Source organism: Podarcis bocagei (assembly GCF_964188305.1).
Source record: "Podarcis bocagei genome assembly, chromosome: 10".
Taxonomy (NCBI): domain Eukaryota; kingdom Metazoa; phylum Chordata; class Lepidosauria; order Squamata; family Lacertidae; genus Podarcis; species Podarcis bocagei.
The window spans coordinates 51,580,817-51,601,375 of NC_138135.1; the positions used below are offsets into that span (position 1 = coordinate 51,580,817).

Sequence of the window (20,559 nt, forward strand, 5' to 3'; positions counted from 1 at the left end):
ATGAATCAGTGTGGCTGAATTATGGCAATGTTCCCCTCCACTTTCAAAGGCTGACTTCTGTTGAAGGAAGATCTATAGAGAGCTTTTATGAAAAGCTTTTTCTCGTGTGTGTGTGTGTGTGTGTGTGTGTGTTACTGCTGGCCTTTTTTCCTGCATAGGGGTCAGATCTGTTTCTAAGTGGTGATGTATGTGTGCTTACATGTGCACAAATGACATAGGAAGTGTGCAAATATTATCTGTATGTCATCTAAAGGCATCTACTAATACTTCTGCCGCCCATTCAGATTCTTAAATGTTCCATTGTCCCTCTTTGAATCAGTGATGAGTAACCCTTGTATATGTTTGAGGCTTTAAGTTTTTACCTTGTGTGCCTAGGAATTTCTGCAGTGAATTGTACTCGGCACGTATTGTCTGCTGTTTTGAGCGAATGTTTTATGCTCCAGAATTTTTTTTTAAAAAAACAAGACAATCCTAGGGTATGTTAACAGAAGCAGTATCATTGAGATTGCAGGTTCTTTCTATTCTGCATTGGTCAATCTGTGCTCTTTTTGGCTACTACATAAACAGGAGTGTGTCCAGAGGACTAGGGTGGCATGGGGGTATGTAAACTAAATCCTATGAAGAATTGTTGAAAAAGCTGGGTCTGGAGAAGGGAAGATTTAAGAGAGAGGTGACAGTGGTGTTTGAATAGTAGAAGATGGAACAGACTTGTTCTTTCTTGCTCCAGAGAACAAAACTGGAACCAGTGAGTGGCAATTGCAGGAGAACAGATTTTGGCTAAATACTAGGTGAGGCTTCCTCGGACTGCTTCAGGAATTTCTGAGATCTTCTTTCCTATGGATATTTAAGAAGAGGATGGGTGGCCATCTGGCAGAGATGCTATAGAAACATCCTGCATTGCAGATAGAGGAAGGGGGCTTGGCTAAATGGTCTCTTTCCCAACTCCACGATTCTGCAAAAATAGATGCTGGTGATTTTTCAAATAAAAATTAAAATGGCAAATGGCTTTTCTGCTTATCAAATGACAAAGCCGACCCCCCACTTACTTGAGGGGAGGCCACACTGAATTATTCTGTGAGTTGTCTTCTGGATTGCCCAACCACCAATTCACAAGAGACCTTTGCTAGGCAAAAATATCCCCAGCTACCGGTTCCCAAAGCTGGGCATTTGTGTAGATCAGGGGTCGGCAAGCTTACTGGACGATGGGCCGGTCTACGCTCTGTCCATTGGAGGGTGGGCCAGAGCGTGCACACACACGCTATTTCGGGTGCTCCTCTGACCTGGATGTGTGCTGGAAATGGTGCATGCGCACGGGTGCTTCTCCGTCCCACATGTGTGCACACATGTTATTTCCAGCACACATCTGGGTCGGAGGAGTGCCCATGTGCATGCACACAGGCGCCATCAAAGTGGAAGTCGGTCCCCACGCTGGTAAGAGCAGGGGGTGGCAGGGGTTGTCATGGGCCAGATAGACGAGCCCTGTGGGCCACTACCGGCCCATGGGCTTTAGGTTGCCGACCCCTGGGGTAGATAATCAGTGCAGTTATTTGGCAGTGCAGGTGCCCTCTTTTAGGGAGTGTTTGGGGGGAATGCTGAAAAGTGAGCATTACTTTCAAAGCAGAGTACCCACATCTTCTGTTTGACTGGTACTTGTGCATATGTCTTCTCTTAGACCTCATGGGGGAATTTTAAAGGAAATACTAATGTGTTGCCTTGCTTGACTTAAAATTTAGCCATAAAAGATTTTGGTTCAGCACAGTCCCATTCATTTTTATGGACTCAACTATTCACAAATGAGCATTCAAATACTTTTTTTTATCATCCTTATTAAAAACTGTTTTGGAAGAAATTAGCACAGAATGAATGCAGTCCCCCACACCCTCCAGTATTGGGGATTCTGGATTTAAACTGCTATAAATGGTTGTGCTGACAATCAATAGCCATATTCTGTATCCCTAAACACAGATATTTAAAATATTTGCTTATTTGCATTCCTTAAATATTTGAAGGACCACATACAGGGAACACAGGGTTCTCTTAAAACATGTGTTACTAGCATACAACACAGTATTGCAGTCTTTGAGACTTGAGTGATGAGAGTTTGGGATGAATGACCTGGATTGACAGCATCTTTCACAGGTGTCTGATCACCTGTCCCCCCCCCAAAAAAAAACCACAACCCCCACAATGAAAGAGAATTGAGTCTTCCATCCCAAACTTGCTATTATAGTCAACATTTTTGAGATTTATTGATTTATTTTAAATGTGTGTATACACACACACACACACACACACACACACACACACAGTCGTACCTTGGAAGTCCAACGGAATCCGTTCCAGAAGTCCATTTGACTTCCAAAACGTTCAAAAACCAAAGTGTGGCTTCTGATTGGACGTTTGGCTTCCCAAAAACGTTTGCACACCGGAACACTCACTTTCGGGTTTGCGGTGTTTGGGAGCCAAAACGTTCGAGAACTAAGCTGTTCGAAAACCAAGGTACGACTGTATCGCCTTTGTCCTATGACCTCCCAAGGCAGGTTACAGCAATAAATAGGCTAAACAATAAAAAATAGTGAAACAAAATACACTATCCGAAACACAGTTAAACACAGTCTGTCTCTTGTCTGAGATCTAGGCAAGACTGATACGGTTGCCCTAATGTTGAATAATGTCATTGCCAGTTGGAACTCTAGGGCAAGCACATTGCACAAATTGGGTGCTGTTCCTATAAAGGCCTTTCAACAAGTAACAGACCTCTCTCTCACACACACATATATCCCTACAACTCCCCTTAAAGCTGGGAGATCTAACAGTAGATCTCAAATCATGGTGGACAGGTTAAAATGCATGGGTTGTCACTGCTTTGAATAATTGGGCCTCAAGTCATTTTGGGTTTCATATGTCAAGACCCAAACCCTAAATTGGGGTCAATAGTTGATGCCAGCCAATGTGGATCTTTGAAGCCTGCTGTTATATGATCCCTATGTGCCAGACCCAGTAAGACTTGGGCGGTACCATTTTACACTGCCTGCAACTTTCAAACCACCTTCAAGGGCAGACCCATGTAGAGTGCATTGTAATAGTCTAAACAATGGCACCTGTGTCCTAGCTTGACTTGCTTGTACCTTGACATTCCCATGAGTATCTTAAGGATGATGAATGCACACAGTGTTTTCCCAGACGAGCATCTGTTCCAGAGAAAGAGAGAGCTTCTACGAAACTCTTTAATTCACTTTGCCGCCAGAGATCAGGGCATCCTAAAGAAAACTATAGAAGCACCCGCTACATGTGGATTTTCTTTGGCTGTTGCCTGGAATAACAGGCTAGTTTTTCATAATAGATAACATTTTGAACTCAGTGTTGTCCCATTCTTGGAACAGATATGTAGAATTGTCCTTTGACCTCCTTCTTGCCTAGTGTGTGTATGTGTATATATGTGTGTGTGTATACCTTTTCTGTGGCAGTGTTGCCTTGAGCAGAATATTAGCCCCATAGCAAATATCCTCAGGCGTAGAACTTGCTGCAGTAGGATTCTCAGGGGTGCAAAGCATTGGGCAACTAGCAGTACTGTGTAACCATTTTCTCATTTTAAGCAGCGCAGGTTATCAGTCTGTACTAGTGATCTGGCCAAACCGCAACAACTGCTCCTAATCTCACCCTGGCGTGTGTGCCCATTAGCACCTTTCCACAAATTCTGACTGAACCAGATAAATGCTGCTCCGATCAATGCCTGTGTGTGACCTTCCTTGTGTGTGCTGCCCTGTCAATTGGCATGGAAGCAAATTGACTGCTCTGATCAAAACTACATGGCTTGTATCAACCCAGTCCGACTAGTGGCCTTTTCAATTGGGAGGAAGGTAAATACAGGCTGGGAATTGAACTGAGTGAGCTTTTATAACTGCTCCTCGAAATGGGTGGAGCGTTGGGCTGCCTGCCATCGTTGTGTCAGATTTTCCCGTTCCCAGAGCACGTTTGGCTTATTTTGGAAAGCAGACGGACTTCTTTTTTGTCTCCATATCTGGCAGCCTCTCTTTCTTCCTTTCTCTGCTACTAATCCCTCCGATGAGTTGGAGCAGGATAGGAGTGCAGCTGGCACCTTTGTAGCTTGACTCTGGGGCAAGACTGCCATTACCGGCGTGGCATATGTTCTAATAAGAAAAATCCAGGATACCCCAAACAATGTGCTGAGAAGCGCTGGAGTCTGTGGCCTTCATCAGTTAGGGAAATGAAGCTAATTTGCACATGCATCTGTTGCATAATTCTGTTTCTACCGCTCTCAGGTCTGTGTTGGGCAGTAAAACCCCATCCTGCCCTCACCACCTGCATTCCATTCTATATTGCTGCAGACAGACATATTGATAAATTTCTTGCATGCAGAAATTCCGTGTCCGGTACTTAATTCTGCACTTGTGAAGTGTGACCACAGATTCTGCACATTACACTCTTTTCTCTGCGCAGAAGCAGGCTCTCCCTCTCTCCATTCTGTACTTTTGCGCTTGAATGGAAGTCTTTGAATTGGGGAAAAGGCACTTTTGTGAATGTGGACAAGCTTGACTTCTGCTCTGTAGGCTTCCTTTGGTCCTGTAGTTGAGAAGTAGATGTGAGATGAATGATGCTCACCTGGTTTCTGTTATACTTTGGCAATCTGAGGGACACTTCCTTTGTTTCATTAAAAGTGAAGGTCCATGACAATCTCCTTTGTAAGTGTGGTTTCAGTCCTAAGTTATGCTCTGATTTTTGATTTTTTTTAAAAAAAAAGTTTCAGGAAAGGTTTCCCTGTCTGGACACAATAAATTTCTGAGAGTGGTGGAAGGAGAGGGGTTCTCTTGCCATTACCCCACCTGCTTTCAAAGCCATCTGCCATTAGAGATGCATGGAGGGTTCATAACACAGACAGCCTCTATGAGAATGGGATGCAATATGCCCCGGTGGCAACTCCCAACCCATTAATCAACTCCTCAGCATTATGACTGAAGAAATCATGATTACAAATGGTGCAAATTTTAGAAGAGAAATGCTTTTTTGGTGGAGGTGTTATAAGATCATGTGTGGTGGGGAAAAAAGTGGATCGGGAGATGTTCCCTGCCTTCTCTTATAATACAGTGGTACCTCGGGTTACATATGCTTCAGGTTACATATGCTTCAGGTTACAGACTCCACTAACCCAGAAATAGTACCTCGGGTTAAGAACTTTGCTTCAGGATGAGAACAGAAATTGTGCTCCGGTGGCACGGCAGCAGTGGGAGGCCCCATTAGCTAAAGTGGTGCTTCAGGTTAAGAACATTTTCAGGTTAAGAACAGACCTCCGGAACGAATTAAGTACTTAACCCGAGGTACCACTGTATTAGAATGGCGTGGAGGCAGGACAAGTGTGGAGCAGGGCGCTTGCAGGCTTTTTCAGTGGTGTTTCAGATATGCGCAATTTCACTGGTGCACACAGTGCCTCGGAACATAACTCCTGTGTAAATGGGGGCTTGCCTCTATATATCTATATGAAAATTTGTACCTTTTCAGTAATCCTGTATCTCATACAGTCCTACAGAGAAAGTGATGGAGTGTGCTTTCCCAAGAGCCTGGCAAGATCATCCTTCTGCCTTCTCCGTGCAGTTTGGCTGCTACTTCTCAAACTTTAGTTGGAGGGCACCAGCGAATAAGTTTCACCCTTCAGCTTTGACACAGCCAACCAATATGTGAAGAATGATGGAAAGCCTTGCAGTACATCCAATAGGCTGTCATTTTCCGAGAGCATTTGACTTCTTGATTGTATTGGCTTTCATTCAGATCTGTGCTATATTTCACTATATAAGAGGGAGTCGTTGCCTTCTGTCTTGCAATGGTATGTGTGATTGACATTGTTGAGTAAATGGTAAAATAAACACTCCATTCTTCCATGTGCATACCAGTTATATTAATGGCGAGGCCAGTTTTTCCCTGCTTCTGGACACTTGACATGGAACCTGCTCTGCATTCTGATGTTCACACCCAGAGGTGCTTTCAGTGAGTGTGCTTTCCAATTCACTGCAAGATGATGTCAACTCTCTGTGAGTTGCCCCACAAGGCATGGAGCTTTCTCTTCCGCTAAAGTAATTTCATAGAAGTTGCTGCGGATAGAGGAGCCCCATGTGTGGCCCTGTCCCTCCAAGGAGGTTTTTGCAAAAGGCTGTTTGATGGAATTGTTGGAGGCAGGAGCAAATCCCCATACACACTTATTTCCTGGTAATATGCTTCTCAGCGGCTTAGGCTACTTTAAATTATATCTCTTTATTGTTGACTGCACATGAATCATAAGGATGAAAGTTTGTTATCTTTTGACAATATTCTCTAGGGGTGTGCACCAGCAACAAGATTTGACTTGTATCTATATCGGTAGCTTTGGGAAGCAGCCCAATCTGTTTTGGGGCTGCTCTGTGTCTTTCCATTTTGACTCATGCAGAACAGAATTAGATATGTTGAAAACAAAGTCGTTTACACCCCCCCCCCCAATATACTATGACAGGGAATCTAAAAGTGGTTTATAACTTTTTGAAAAACTTTTCATAGGAGTGGATAAAATTTGCAAGCACAGCCAGAGTGGATGAAGCTTGCCAGATTGTAGGCAGATACATCTAGGAGCTTTCATGCAGCACAGCTTTAAAAGTAGTGTTTGTGTAGCTTTTTTAAAATTCTCTGCGAGATTTGGGTGTAACTTGCAGCCAGGGTCACCAATTCTGAGGTGACAAAGGTTGCTGAATTTCAAAATGAAATGGGCTCTTTTTGCTTTTAGGCTGCAAATGACTTGAATAACTATATATAGAATAAAAAGGCTACTGTAATCTGGTGCAATATGAAAAAGAAAACACCCTCATCTTCCACTTTATGACTCAGTGAAATAGAGCAATTTAGGTTTTTGTTGTTGTTGTTGTTATTTGTGTATCTTAACACTGTGACCCAGAGATTTGGGGTTAAATACTGACACAAATGAATTTGATACAAGCTGCCAGCATTCATTAAGTCTTAAGTAATTACTGTGCTGTCATCTTCCTCACATGGTAGATTACCTAGAAGTGAGAGTACTTATTATTTTTTTTATTTTGAAAATATATATATACCATACCCTTCAGTATGGCTCTTATTGGAGTAGCTAACAAAGAATGTAAAACATAAAAACAGATTTTAGAGTTGAGCTGTGCAGAAATATGCCTAAGTCAAACTTGGTTCAATGCAGCTTACTCCCTAGGAACTTTAGCAGGGAGTTTGCAGCTCAGGCCTGCTAAACTTGGAGGTTAGTGCTACTGAAATCAGTAGGGCAAGTGAGATTCCCAACAGTGTTGCAGGCAGTGCTGGATTTACGTATAAGCTAAACAAGCTATAGCTTAGGGCCCCACTCTCTTGGGGGACCCCAAAAAATTTAAAGGAAAAAAACCCCTGTATGTACATTTCCAAAATATAAGATAAAAAACAAATAGAATAAAACCTACATACAGCAACAGTGTTTTGTGTTGTGTAGGCTCCTATGATGTAAGTAATGGGCCCCACCTGCTAGCCTGCTCCCTAAAATATTACTGCTTTGCTCCTTTCTATATATAGGGTGCCTACATTCTGCATGGACTGGTTGCATGGCAGCATGGGCAAATGGCTTTAGATACTTATTAGATCCATAAATTACCATATAGCATATGCTCAACACAAAAAAAAGTGACAATTTGTTGTTGGCAAAGGACAGCTGGACATATAAAGGGCCCCATTACCTTCAGTAGCTTAGGGCCTCATCAAACCTAAATCCGGCCCTGGTTGCAGGTGGCATTCCCTGTCCTCCTTGGTCTTTCCTACTAGGCAACAGAGCTCATTGATGACATCTGAGACAAGGGAGCCATGCTAAATAAGTGGCACTCACTCAGCTGGTGATGGAGACAAGACTTGTTCTGTGGGTAGCAGGCAACAGTTCCTACTGAGGTCCTCTGAGGCAAGGGAGTGGGACTGAGCAGCTAGAACCCTCTCAGCCTGTGATGGAGGCTGATAATGACCCACACATGGAGTATGTGTTTGCTATTGGTATAGAAGATCTTCATTCAAATTAGTGTGCACAGTATTTTTTTTCTGCCAGAGGAGTAGCCTGCCTATCTGAACGCATGGCGTTTCTTCAGAACAATTAACCAGCAGTAAATTAACAACTCAAGATAGATAATATATTCTCACAATCAAAGCCGCTGTGTTTTGATGACTCTAGGACCTTTTTTTTCTCATTGAAAGGATTTACACCCTGGAGTAGGGTGTAAAACACAGATGCTCATAAGAACAGAATTCTGTACCTGACAGATGTTCAGTGGCACTGTATTTTTTTGCTATGGGGGGGGGGAGTCAATTGCGCTTTTGGTGAAAGCATTTCCCCAACATTCTCTTTTTGCTGTTAACTGTGGAAAGTTTTTCTCTTCCTAGAGTACTGTATATCTTGAGAAGAGATACTCCTGCAAGGGTAGGGAAGCAACAAGGCTTTGGAAATAAGTCCACTATCAAATCTGATTTGTGATGTCTGGTTGACTTAGTTCATAGTACAAGGAAAGCAATGTGTTGCAAGGGCACCTCAAGCATGTCACGTGACAACCTTTTAAATGCTTGAATTGTGTGTTCCAGGCAGCACAGGAGTGGACACTTGTTTTAGGAATCCCACAGGTTCTAATAAGGCTCCAGGGCCTTACATTCAACATTTGTATTGACCTTCTGATTGCTGTAGATAAGCTGGAGTCAACGAGTGGTTCAATAGGCAGCATAGTACAATCTGTTGTGCAAGTTAATCACCAATTTAAAGGTCAATTCACTCATTTATTTTTGACTCTGTTAAGGTCCTCATGTAGTGTCTTTGCCTTTCCATTTTCATGCACAGAACCATTTTTGAATTTTAAAAAGCTCCCTTGTGAATGAATGACTTACAAATTGCCATATCATGAAATCTTAGCGTATCTTCTGTTCAGCCCAGATGCTGAGTTTCAGCTCCAAGGGCCTTCTGGAGGTTCCCTCTCCGCAAAAAAATATGGTTACAGAGAACCAGGCAGAGGGGCCTTCTTGGTAGCCGTGCCTGCCGTGTGAAACACCCTCCTGTCAGATGTCAAACAGATAGACAACTATATGACTTTTAGAAAACATTTGAAGTTTTTAATGTTTGATGTTGTTCTGCATTTGACGTTTTAATTGGTTGGAAGCCACCCAAACTGGCTGGGGCAACCCAGTCAGATGGGTGGCATATAAATATAATTATTATTATCATCAGTGGGATTGCTTTAGATGGAATTCCTTCTTAAGTGCTTGTATAAATTGGACCTGTTTGTCACAGGCTGTTTAGGTCGTCTAATGCGCTTGCTTCTGCATCCTGACTTCTAGAGCTGGGAATGTGATGTGAATATATGTGTTGTATGAGAGGACCCATTAAAACTGAGGTTGCTGTCCTACACTTCCTAGTCAGCAAGCCCCATTGAACGTAGCGGGACTTGCTCCTGAATAAACATGCACAAAGTCACGCTGTGAAAATGACGTCGCAGTGGCTCAGCATTTCAGCCCACTTGGCTTTTGTGCCCGGTCTACTTCTTATACAAGCCTGAGGGAGGACTGTGAGGTAATAGGATATTGTTTGTCGGAGTCTTATAGTGTGTACTAGACACCTATTGGTGGGCAAACAAAGCCTATGAACAAAGGGAGTTTTGCAATAAGAACGGTGATGAGTGAAACTAAACACCTGTGAGGCCATCTGTTGTGTGGGTTTAAGTATTTCGTAAAACACTTCATGCATACCTGGCTGTCTTCTTGCTCCTGAGTACTTTTGTGATACTCTCTCAAGGAGGGCAGGTACAGCTTCTGTGAGGTTTACTGTTTGCCAACCGTCATAAATGGGATGAAATGTATGCCTTGGTAATGAATGTCTGAGAAAGGCATGCAATACGGTTGGTAGTTATCTTGTGGTGGTAGAGTTAAGATAAGCAGACCATATAATGGCTATAATTTGATGGTTGCCGAAACTCTCTGCACGGTAGTGATAACTGCGTAGAGTATCCTCATGCCTTGAGGGCTTGGGTATTGCCATGTCTCTTGCACTTCCATATGCCTCATCTAAAATGAGAATGTCGCCTCTGAACATTACAGAAGTTTAGAAGTGATCAGATTGTTGCACAATCAGAGTCACCACATGTTAATTTTTCAAGGGGACTTTGTGCTGTAAATAGCTGGGCGATTCCATCCTAACTTTTCTCTTGATACAAGATTTGCATGATGGGAGGCAGCTGCCTTGGGACACCTTTCTGTATAGAGTACACCACCACCACCACCACCACCACCACCATCATCATCATTTATTTATACCCCACCCATCCAGCTGGGTTTTCCCAGCCACTCTGGGTGGCTTCCAACAAAATATTAAAAACACAATAAAACACCAGATGTTAAAAACTTCCCTAAACAGGGTTTTCTTCAGATGCCTTCTAAAAGTCAGATAGTTGTTTATTTCTTTGACATCTGCTGGGAGAGTGTTCCACAGGGCAGGCGCCACTACCAAGAAGGCCTTTATGCCTGGTTCCCTGTAACTTTGCTTCTCGCAGTGAGGTAACCACCAGAAGGCCCTCAGAGATGGACCTCAGTGTCCAGGCTGAACGATGGGAACATGGTGTCACAGCTGTTGTGGATTACAACTGGGGCTGATGGAAGTTGTCCAAAACAGCTGGAGGGCACCAGGTACGGAAATAAGATGTTAGACTATTCTTGCCTGACAGACTTTGTCCTAGAAAAAACTGGAAGAGCCCCTTGCATTGGAAATAAGAAAGTGTCCAAGAGTTTGGCCATTATGCTGACTGGCCCAGTTGGTTAATGATTGGCATTCTTTGACTTTCTATTTCAGTTGGAACCTGAAGAGTTCAACAACCATTTCCTCATCCTCATAACTTTGTTTTCCTATTATCCCCAGTGGGATATTGGAGATTGTCACAACCAACAGCAGTACATGAGAGTGTGGGTGGAGGGGCTGTGGTGCCATTGCTGTGAAACCAGAGCTTTCCCAACCTCACCCCATCTCAGAGAGCGTAGCACCCCTACTGCTGGAAGCGTGTAACTGCTACTGTGATTCCCTTTGTGCACTGCAGCTAGTCACAACTTAGGATCAGCGACACATTGACCTGCAGTTGTGCTAGAGCACTGTTTGGCACAGTCACTTCAACCATCTAGGCTGTTTAAATTCTTTCTCAAATAATTTATTTAATCATGTGAGCTTATCTGATGTGGCTCCTTGGTTACTTCTGGTGTTTGCTTATAAATTGTTTTGGGAGGGGACCAGATGACTAGTTGTGTTGTGTGGATATTGATCACTATGTACAATCATTGGTTATGAGCACTGGGCAAATCTCAGCAATTTCCAGGTTGCTCCTAGCTGCTATCTGTCTCCACCACCCCCCAAATTAAAAACACACACCCTAAAATATGCAGCATTTAATTATTCACCACCCGGTGGGTTGGAGATGAATATATGAACTACCCCCAGTGAAATGACGTTAGCACAAAAGTTCTGTGTTGTTTGATCTGTTGATGGTTGCTCACATGTTAGTCGTTCCTTGATGGCATGGTTTTGTGTGATGAATGTGCACATACAAGCTTGTCCCTTGTTTCATATATATAAACTTGGTTTCTCATTCCTTTGGGGGTTTTTTTGAGCCATAAGATATAACCTGAACTCCTTGTCAACCGGTGTGTTTTGAGAAGGTATAAAGTTGTATGTTCACTGTGACACATATGGAAGTCACATTTCTCGCAGCTGTACAAGTGTTGCGAACGTGACCAGTGCTTTGGTCTTCTGGGCTAACTGGGGTGGGGAAAATAGGTGGGATCTCAGACCACAAGTCTAAAAGTGTAAGCTTTTATAGCTGAAACTAGCAAAACTGTTTTTATCAGATGTTTAAATTGCCATGTACTAGCAACTTGTTGTGATGGGCTTAAGGGTACGTGAGCCTTGAAAAAGAAATGGTGAACTTGAGACGAAGGTGGAGGCATGACCTATTGAATTACAGGCAAGGTTTCGTTCTTGGAATCCACTTGGAATCAGGCCCAGGAATGAAAATTGTGGTAAAATGTTACTTGTTGGGGGAGGCAGCAAACAAAGGACTGCAAACAGAGGGAGGAAGGAGCAGGTTCTGCAAGCTCTTGAATGTGGTTCACAGTAAAGCTGAAGAATACGCCTGCATGTTCAATGTTTGGTCTGTGGCAGAGCAAGTTGGAAGGGAAAATGGTAACAGAAAGCAAAGGCTGATCTGGGAGTACCAGGGTGTATGATGCATGCCAAATAGATGAGGTCACAGAAGTGTAAAGGATTGTGAAGGAAGTGAAGATTCTTCAATAAGGAATGACTATACGCTGTTTCCTGGTTTCAGGGGCAGTATAGCCATGAGGACCAGTTACTGAGCACCAGCTTGTTGGTCCACCATGGGAAAAAGGATACTGGGCCAGACAGGCCTTTGATCTGGTCCACCAGGATTCCTCTTATTCTCATTTGAGCATCTCTCATCTGTGCTGAAGTTGGTGGAGGCAAAAAATATAGCTGGGGTCCACTTTGTAGTTTCTGCAGTTTTCTGGACTTAGGCAGATGAAACATAGAAGCCCTGGAAGAGAGTCCGAGAGATGGCTTAGTTGGTTAGAGAGTGGTGCTGATAACTCCAAGGTTGCAGGTTTGATCCCCGTATGGGGCAGCTGAATATTCCTTCATTGCCGGTGGTTGGATTAAATGGTCCTTGGGGTCCCTTCCAACTCTGCAATTCATTCTATGATTCTCTTATGATTTGGATGAGAAAGGAGACAGCGGCAGTCTCTCCTGACATTTCCTCTTGCTTCTGCTGCTGCTTCCCTTCTCCAGGCACAAAGAGATCCAGTCATGCTTGGAGTCCTCCTTGTCAAAGGGCTAGGGCCGTTTGGCGTTTAAGAGAAGTGGAGGTGAAAGATGTGAAATTAGTTGTTTGCACAATAGTGAGAGTCCCCTGCCAAGAGAAACAATCCAATAGAAGATGTTCAATGTCCTAAACCAGCGGTTTTCAACCTGTGGGTCCCCCGATGATGTTGGACTACAACTTCCATCATCCCTGAGCTCTGGCCTTGCTAGATGGGGTGATGGGAGTTGTAGTTCAACAACATCTGGGGACCCACAGGTTGAGAAAGGCTGTCCTAAACCAAATAGATTATTGGACCTTGGAATTTCTTATTTCTTTAATCACTGTACAGTTGTACTTTGGTTTTCGAACAGCTTAGTTCTCGAATGTTTCGACTTCCGAACGCAGCAAAACCGGAAGTGACTGTTCAGGTTTTTGGTATATGAACATCCGAAGGGGCTTCCGTGACTTCTGATTGGCTGCAGGAGCTTCTTGCAGCCAATCAGAAGCCACGATTTGGTTTCCAAATATTTTGGAAGTTGAACCGACTTCGGGAATGGATTCCGTTTGACTTCCAAGGTATGACTTTACTTTTAAGGGTTTTTTTTTAAAAAAACAACAACATATATACACTGTTTAATTGTTGAAATCTCTAAGCTTTAGAACAAAAATAATATACATTAAACAAAAAGTAGAACAAAAATATACATTAGAAACAAAAAAGATACATTAAAATTATCAGTAAAAATCAGAAGTTAAAAACAAGTTGGCCTAAACAAAAATCCAAGTATAAATAAAATCAGTAGTTAAAAATATACAACACTGCCTCTCTCAATAAGATGCAAAGGTAGACCCACAAATTTTCTGACATCAAATCTGAATGCCTGCCAAGCAAAACGTAATGCAATAAGAAGGGAGTTGATCTTTATCAAAAAGTGTGAGTAACCTGTTAGGACCAACTACAAAAACTGCAGATTTTACTAGTACGGCTTGAAATGAGTGAACTCCCTGTTCTATCCCTACTCTGTTAAAGTGTGTGTGTGTGTGTGTGTGTGTGTGTGTGTGTGTGTGTTGCAAATTTAATGAAGAGAAATAATAAGATTATTAAAAAATAAAGGAAAAGAAATAATATCTGCTACTGATAAATTACCAGCTCACATTAAGGATACAGTAACCTTGAGCACATTCATAACAGTTGTGTGGTTTTAGTTTTGCTTTTAAGTATATATATTCTGTTTTTTGCCACTCACCTTTCATGAAGTTTTTTTCTGCCCTTTCTGCTTCATGAAACAATACAGAGGGCCTCATAGGACCTTGGACTTCAGGTTGCCCAACCCTGATTTAAAAGATGTTTTAATTTGTTTTATTTATAGTATGTTAGGCAAATTGTTATTTTCCTCTCTACAAGCTCAAGGTAATGATAGACATCCTGTAAATGGTCACAACTGTTGATAATCTTTCTGAGATTTGATGTGATTTATAGCCATGATTGGCACATTCTTGTGTTTCAGATGTAATGCTATTTTTGAAACAAAAAGTATACAATTAAATCAGAGTATCTGGGGATTTGTGTCCGTCATTCAGGCTCCTCTTCCTTTGCACTCACCAGTTGACTTCAGTTGATATCCCTGGTTTCCCAGCTATATTCGGTACAGATCAGCCTTTCTCAGCCTTCGGTCCTCAGTGTTGTTGGACTACAGATCGCATCATCCCTGACCACTAGTCCTGCTAGTTTAGGGGTGATGGGAGTTGTAGCCCAACAGCATTGGAGGACCCAAGGCAGAGAAAGACAGGTGTAGATACTGGGAGCTCCAAGAGCCATATCTGTGCTTGTTCCATTCACAATCTCCAACCCCCCACCTACAGCTCAACCAAATCACCCTGTCCATTCATAGGGTGCCCACTAACAGGCATCATCGGTGTGAGACGGACAGTAGCAGAGCACAGTGGTTGCTGGGAAGCTGCCCTGTCCTGATAGTCTTGTCCTTGTACCTCAAGCTTCTTCCTCATTCTCTGATTCTGCTGTGATGGCTCAACAGTGCTGACAGCCCAGTTTGTTGCCCCCTGTAGTTTGTAGCGCCACCTGTCGACACTTTTGCAAACTGCAGCATGACAACGCTCTTACATACTTGTTATATGTAAGGAGATATTCGAGGTCTGAGGAAACTTCAAAGTTTTGTTGGTGTTCCTGCTAATAAGAGACATTCAAATCTAATTTAACTCAGGTTAGTTTATGTGAGAGCTTGAATTTTCCTCATTTTTTCAGGGGATCCCCTCAAAACTGTCATCAAATTATAGGTTACCTCTGTGTCCGCAGATGCGTTCTGTAATTCATTGGAGGTTTTGTTGTAATCCCTTGCAAAATAAATAAATAAATCATGATGACCCATATGGATCTCTGCATTGGATCAGTGTTTTTGTGGTTCTGGCAAGTTTTGGATTTGTGATTTACTCACATTTTTTAACGGTGCAGTCTACCAGCATAAGTTTTGATTTTATGTCTTTTTTTGGGAGGGGAGGATATAGAAGTACGTGAATTTACTAAAATCCAGTTTCATTTTGCTGGATTTGACTTTTATTCAGGCCCCATGGGAAAGAAGGGGGGGCAGAGAGCTTTCCTGTTGTGGGGTGGGAGAACCGAAGGGAGCAAAAGGGTTTTTGCCTGTGACATGCTCTCAAAACTCCGTGTGGGCCAGGGGACCTAGAAAGATTGAGGACCTCTGACTGAAGGTATGATGTTCTTTAAGACAGTGTATCACTCAGTGCAGAGATGAGAAAGCTTTATCTTCAAGTGCATCTTTCAGATAACCAGCACCAAAAATGCCGGGTGGTTTAATTACTTACTCTGCCTTTGAACTATATTGAGATGTAATTAAACTACTAATGTCTTGCCCGCTGTTAGTTAACAAACGAATGTTCTTTCTCTTCCCATATTCCCACAATAAAGCTCCAGCAAGCCTTATCTGTAAAGGAGGCTGCCTTGGAGTAATTTGCCAGTTAGTTAACATCTGATCTGAAGGTGAGATTATTCAGATCCATTAGGAACAGCTGAAATTCATGATGGGGGGGGGGCGGGCTATTATCCAGCCAGTTGTAAGAAATTTCTCTTTTATGAAGCAATGGTGACACAAAGACTGCAGTGTGTGCGCTCTCCCTAACTGAATACTTTCACACTGCAATTTAGGAGGCGTGCAGTTCAGGAAATTGCTGGCTTAGGCTGAAGCAGAGTTTTACTGCAAGGAAAATTTTATTTGTCACTCAAGTAATTGGCAGTTTTTAGTACCTTATTAGTAATTACCTTATGAACACTAACGTCTAAACTAAAGCCTCTTAAACTTGTTATCTAACTTTGTCTTGCTCACTCATAAATCTGCCGCATGGCTCATCCGTTGGGGTTTTTTTTAAAAAAAGATTTATATAAGACCTTGTAGCTAAGAGTTAAATTTAAAGAGCCTAGACTCGACAGGCCAAGGGCTGAAACTTGATGCTGAGTGAGAACAATGTCTGAGGTGTAACAAAATATCACTTCTTTTTAACACATCTGGTGTGAGGGCTAGTTAATCCACAACTTCTGGCTTCTCTTTTTAGCCAATTTCTTGGTTTTAATGAGTGGTGATTAATCTCAGCCTCTAACTTCCCTTAAGTGCTTATATGGGTACCTCAGTTGCCAGACATCCTGTTTTAAATAGAAACAACTTATTTTGAAGGAACAGCCCCATTGATGTGCTCAGAGTACCCTTAAATGGTATAATTTTAGCAGAATTGAGGTGGGCAAGCCAGCTTCTCCCTCTGCTTAGATTTAGAACATGATAAACCACATTACGTTTCTGCCCTTTCATATTTTCTAATCTGCCCCATAAAGTAGCCTGACGGGCCTGGCATCAGCACTTGGCAGCTTCCAGCAACTTCTAGTAACCCAGTGCCCAGCAACTGGGTCGCCAGCAACAATGCCTGCTTTGGGTTTCTAGCTATAGGCAGCTAGGCCTCTGAACCACCATTTTTAATTTACCAGAGGACTCCTGCATTGCTCTGGAGTACTGAAGGCAATTTAAAAGAGGCAGCTCATGGCATCTTGCCTCAGAAGCCCAACAATCTATCTATGAAGGATAGGAGCGAGGAACCTCTGCAGCCTTCCAGATGTTTGTTGGACTCCATCTCGCATCATGCCTGGGCATTGGTGATGCTGACCGAGGCTGGTGGGAGTTGGGAGTCCTAACAATACCCAAAGGGCCACAAACTCCTCGTCCCTGATGTAGGAGAAGGCCCGGCAGAAAGCTCTTTGCCTAGTACTCCCTCAAACCTGGAGGTGGCTCCGCTGGCAGGCATCTCAACAAGGATTGCCAATTATTTCTTGATCTCAAGCATTTTTACCCTCATTCTTCAGCTGAAAAGGCTCCCAGAGTAGTTTCCAAAATCAATAGTAAGATCATCCCTGCTGCTTTCAGGCTTGACATGCAAAGGGATGGATGGATGGATGGATGGATGGATGGATGGATGGATTGGTAGCAAACTCGGGTACCAGTTTTTGAAGACACAGTTCAGTTTTTGAAGACCAGTTGGAATGGAAGTAGGATGGAACTGGCTGTTGTTGAGGGTAGGGCAGAGGCAATGGGATAGCTGTGTTTCCATTTCCCCCATCTGTTCTCTTGCCTGATGGAATAGCTGCTGCTATGTGACCTACGCCAATTTGAGCAGGAATTTTCAGAGGGTCATTTTTGGATCCTGAATGCAGAAAAACATCCTGAAATTATGTGGAAGGATGAAACGATGCAGTCTTTATGAAAACTTTCCCTAAGCATGACACACGGTATCTCTTTTGCTGGTGGCACCCTATCCTATACGCAAACATGAGAACAAATTTGTTACAATTTTGTTCAGAGTGGGCGACTGGTGGCCCTTTTCTTGGGTTGATAGCTGAGGAGAAGAGAGCATTACTTGTGTTATTTTAAATTGTGCTCTTGACAGAATAAGAGCAGCATGTTTGACACTGTGACTGACCTAGTGCCTGATACCTCCTGGGTCAGCTCTACAATTGTTGTGCTGAACTGACTCTCCCAAAGGAAGCAAATAAATAAATAAATAGTCATTAGGAAACTATGAATAATTTGTTTCCTCAAAAGAACTAAATTTTAAGATATGATGCCAGTGAACACTGTAGCAGAACAGCAAAGTTCCAATGATCACATACCCTGTTATTAGTTGTGTACATGGAAGGCCTTATTCTTGTTGTGTTCAGGTTTTGGTTGTTTTTCTTCTTTGGCTCCCAAGTTCACAGTGTTCCCCTTCTTTGGCTCCTGAATTCTGCTTCTTAACTTGTTCTCCTGTCTCACGTTATAATCACCTCTTCCTTTTTTTGTTCTTTTCCTGGTGGTATTAATTATAAATTTCTTAATTCCAAAGACGTTCATGTTTTGTTTGTCCTCCTCTTCTTGATTTCCTCCCCATGTTTTGTTCTTTGAACATTGCTCAATCTCATCCGCCTGACTAGCTGCTCTGTTCTGTCATGTCTTTATCATTTTTCTCTGGCTTTTCCATGTGTTCAGAGCTTTCTGCATCTTAATAGAAAGATCTCCTGCAACGATTTTGCAAAGTTTTTTGCAGATAAAATCACTCATATTCGGAAGGAGCTAGACACCACCGTGGGAGCAGGGCTGGGGCGGGAGAGTGCTAGAGCCCTGTCTGGTCAAGTTGCATGGAATCAATTTCAATCCGTTACCCCCGAGGATGTGGACAGGCTGCTTGGACGAGTGAAACCAACCACCTGTCTCCTTGATCCTTGCCCATCCTGGCTTATAAAAGCTAGCCGGGAAGGGCTGGGCGATGGGCTCTGCGGGGTGGTGAATGCTTCCCTCTGTGAGGGAACATTCCCAGATCCGCTGAAAGAGGCGGTCATTAAACCGCTTCTTAAAAAACCATCTTTAGACCCGGCCAGTATGGCCAACTATCGCCCAGTCTCAAATCTTCCATTCTTGGGCAAGGTGATTGAGCGTGTGGTTGCTGAACAACTCCAGGCACGCCTGGAGGATGCGGACCATTTGGATCCCTTCCAATCAGGGTTCAGGCCTCATCATGGGACTGAAACTGCCTTGGTCGCACTGGTTGATGATCTCCGGCGAGCTAGGGACAAAGGTGAGAGTTGTTTCCTAGTTCTGCTGGATCTCTCAGCGGCCTTTGATACAATCGACCATAACATCCTTCTGGACCGTCTAGAGGGGTTGGGAGCTGGGGGCACTGTTATACAGTGGTTTCGCTCCTTTCTCCTGGGCCGTGTTCAGAAAGTGGTGGGGGGGGATGAGTGTTCAGACCCTTGGGCCCTCACTTGTGGGGTGCCTCAGGGTTCCGTCCTCTCCCCCATGCTTTTTAACATCTATATGAAGCCGCTGGGAGAGATCATCAGGGGGTTTGGACTGGGTGTCCATCAATATGCAGATGATACCCAGCTCTACCTTTCTTTCAAATCAGAACCAGTGAAGGCGGTGAAGGTCCTGTGTGAGTGCCTGGAGGCGGTTGGAGGATGGATGGCGGCTAATGGATTGAAGTTGAATCCTGACAAGACAGAAGTACTGTTTTTGGGGGACAGGAGGCGGGCAGGTGTGGAGGACTCCCTGGTCCTGAATGGGGTAACTGTGCCCCTGAAGGACCAGGTGCGTAGCCTGGGAGTCATTTTGGACTCACAGCTGTCCATGGAGGCACAGGTCACTTCTGTATCCAGGGCAGCTGTCTACCAACTCCACCTGGTACGCAGGCTGAGACCCTACCTGCCCGCTGACTGTCTGGCCAGAGTGGTGCATGCTCTAGTTATCTCCCGCTTGGACTACTGCAATGCGCTCTACGTGGGGCTACCTTTGAAGGTGACTCGGAAACTACAGCTAATCCAGAATGCGGCAGCTAGACTGGTGACTGGGGGCGGCCGCCGAGACCACATAACACCGGTCTTGAAAGACCTACATTGGCTCCCAGTACGTTTCCGAGCACAATTCAAAGTGTTGGTGTTGACCTTTAAAGCCCTAAACGGCTTCGGCCCAGTATACCTGAAGGAGCGTCTCCACCCCCATCGTTCTGCCCGGACACTGAGGTCCAGCGCCGAGGGCCTTCTGGCGGTTCCCTCATTGCGAGAAGCGAAGCTACAGGGAACCAGGCAGAGGGCCTTTTCGGTGGTGGCGCCCGCCCTGTGGAATGCCCTCCCATCGGATGTCAAGGTGATGGACAACTACCTGACATTCAGAAAACATCTTAAGGCGGCCCTATTCAGGGAAGCTTTTAATGTATGATATTTTAGTGTTTTTTGGTTTCTGTGGAAGCCGCCCAGAGTGGCTGGGGAGGCCCAGCCAGATGGGCGGGGTACAAATAATAAATTATTATTATTATTATTATTATTATTAATAGTTGCCTTCCCTATTCTTCTCTTTTTGTGTGCTATGCCTCTTTTGCTCATGGTTCCTTGTATGTGATTTTTTTTTGGGGGGGGGAATGTTGAGACTTCCCCTCCATTCATTTCCCCCTGCATCCCCCTGCCCCAATGCGCACCAGAGACTCCACCAACCCTCCATAATCTTTATGTTGTTTTGCTTTCATGGGTGGCTCTGACATTGCAGTTTTCTCCATGTCTGGTCAGAAATAAGCTCTGTGGAGTTCAATGGGACTTATGGCTAGGAGCATGAATATAGGATTGCTACCTTCATCCTGGCAA

At 43.7% G+C, this 20,559-nt stretch overlaps 1 protein-coding gene across 1 annotated transcript in view; it reads left to right on the forward strand.

The window, feature by feature from the left end:
* Window positions 1-20,559, forward strand: part of LRIG3 (leucine rich repeats and immunoglobulin like domains 3) — a 60,825-nt gene that overhangs the window by 16,279 nt on the left and 23,987 nt on the right. The gene's annotated exons all lie outside the window — the stretch shown is intronic.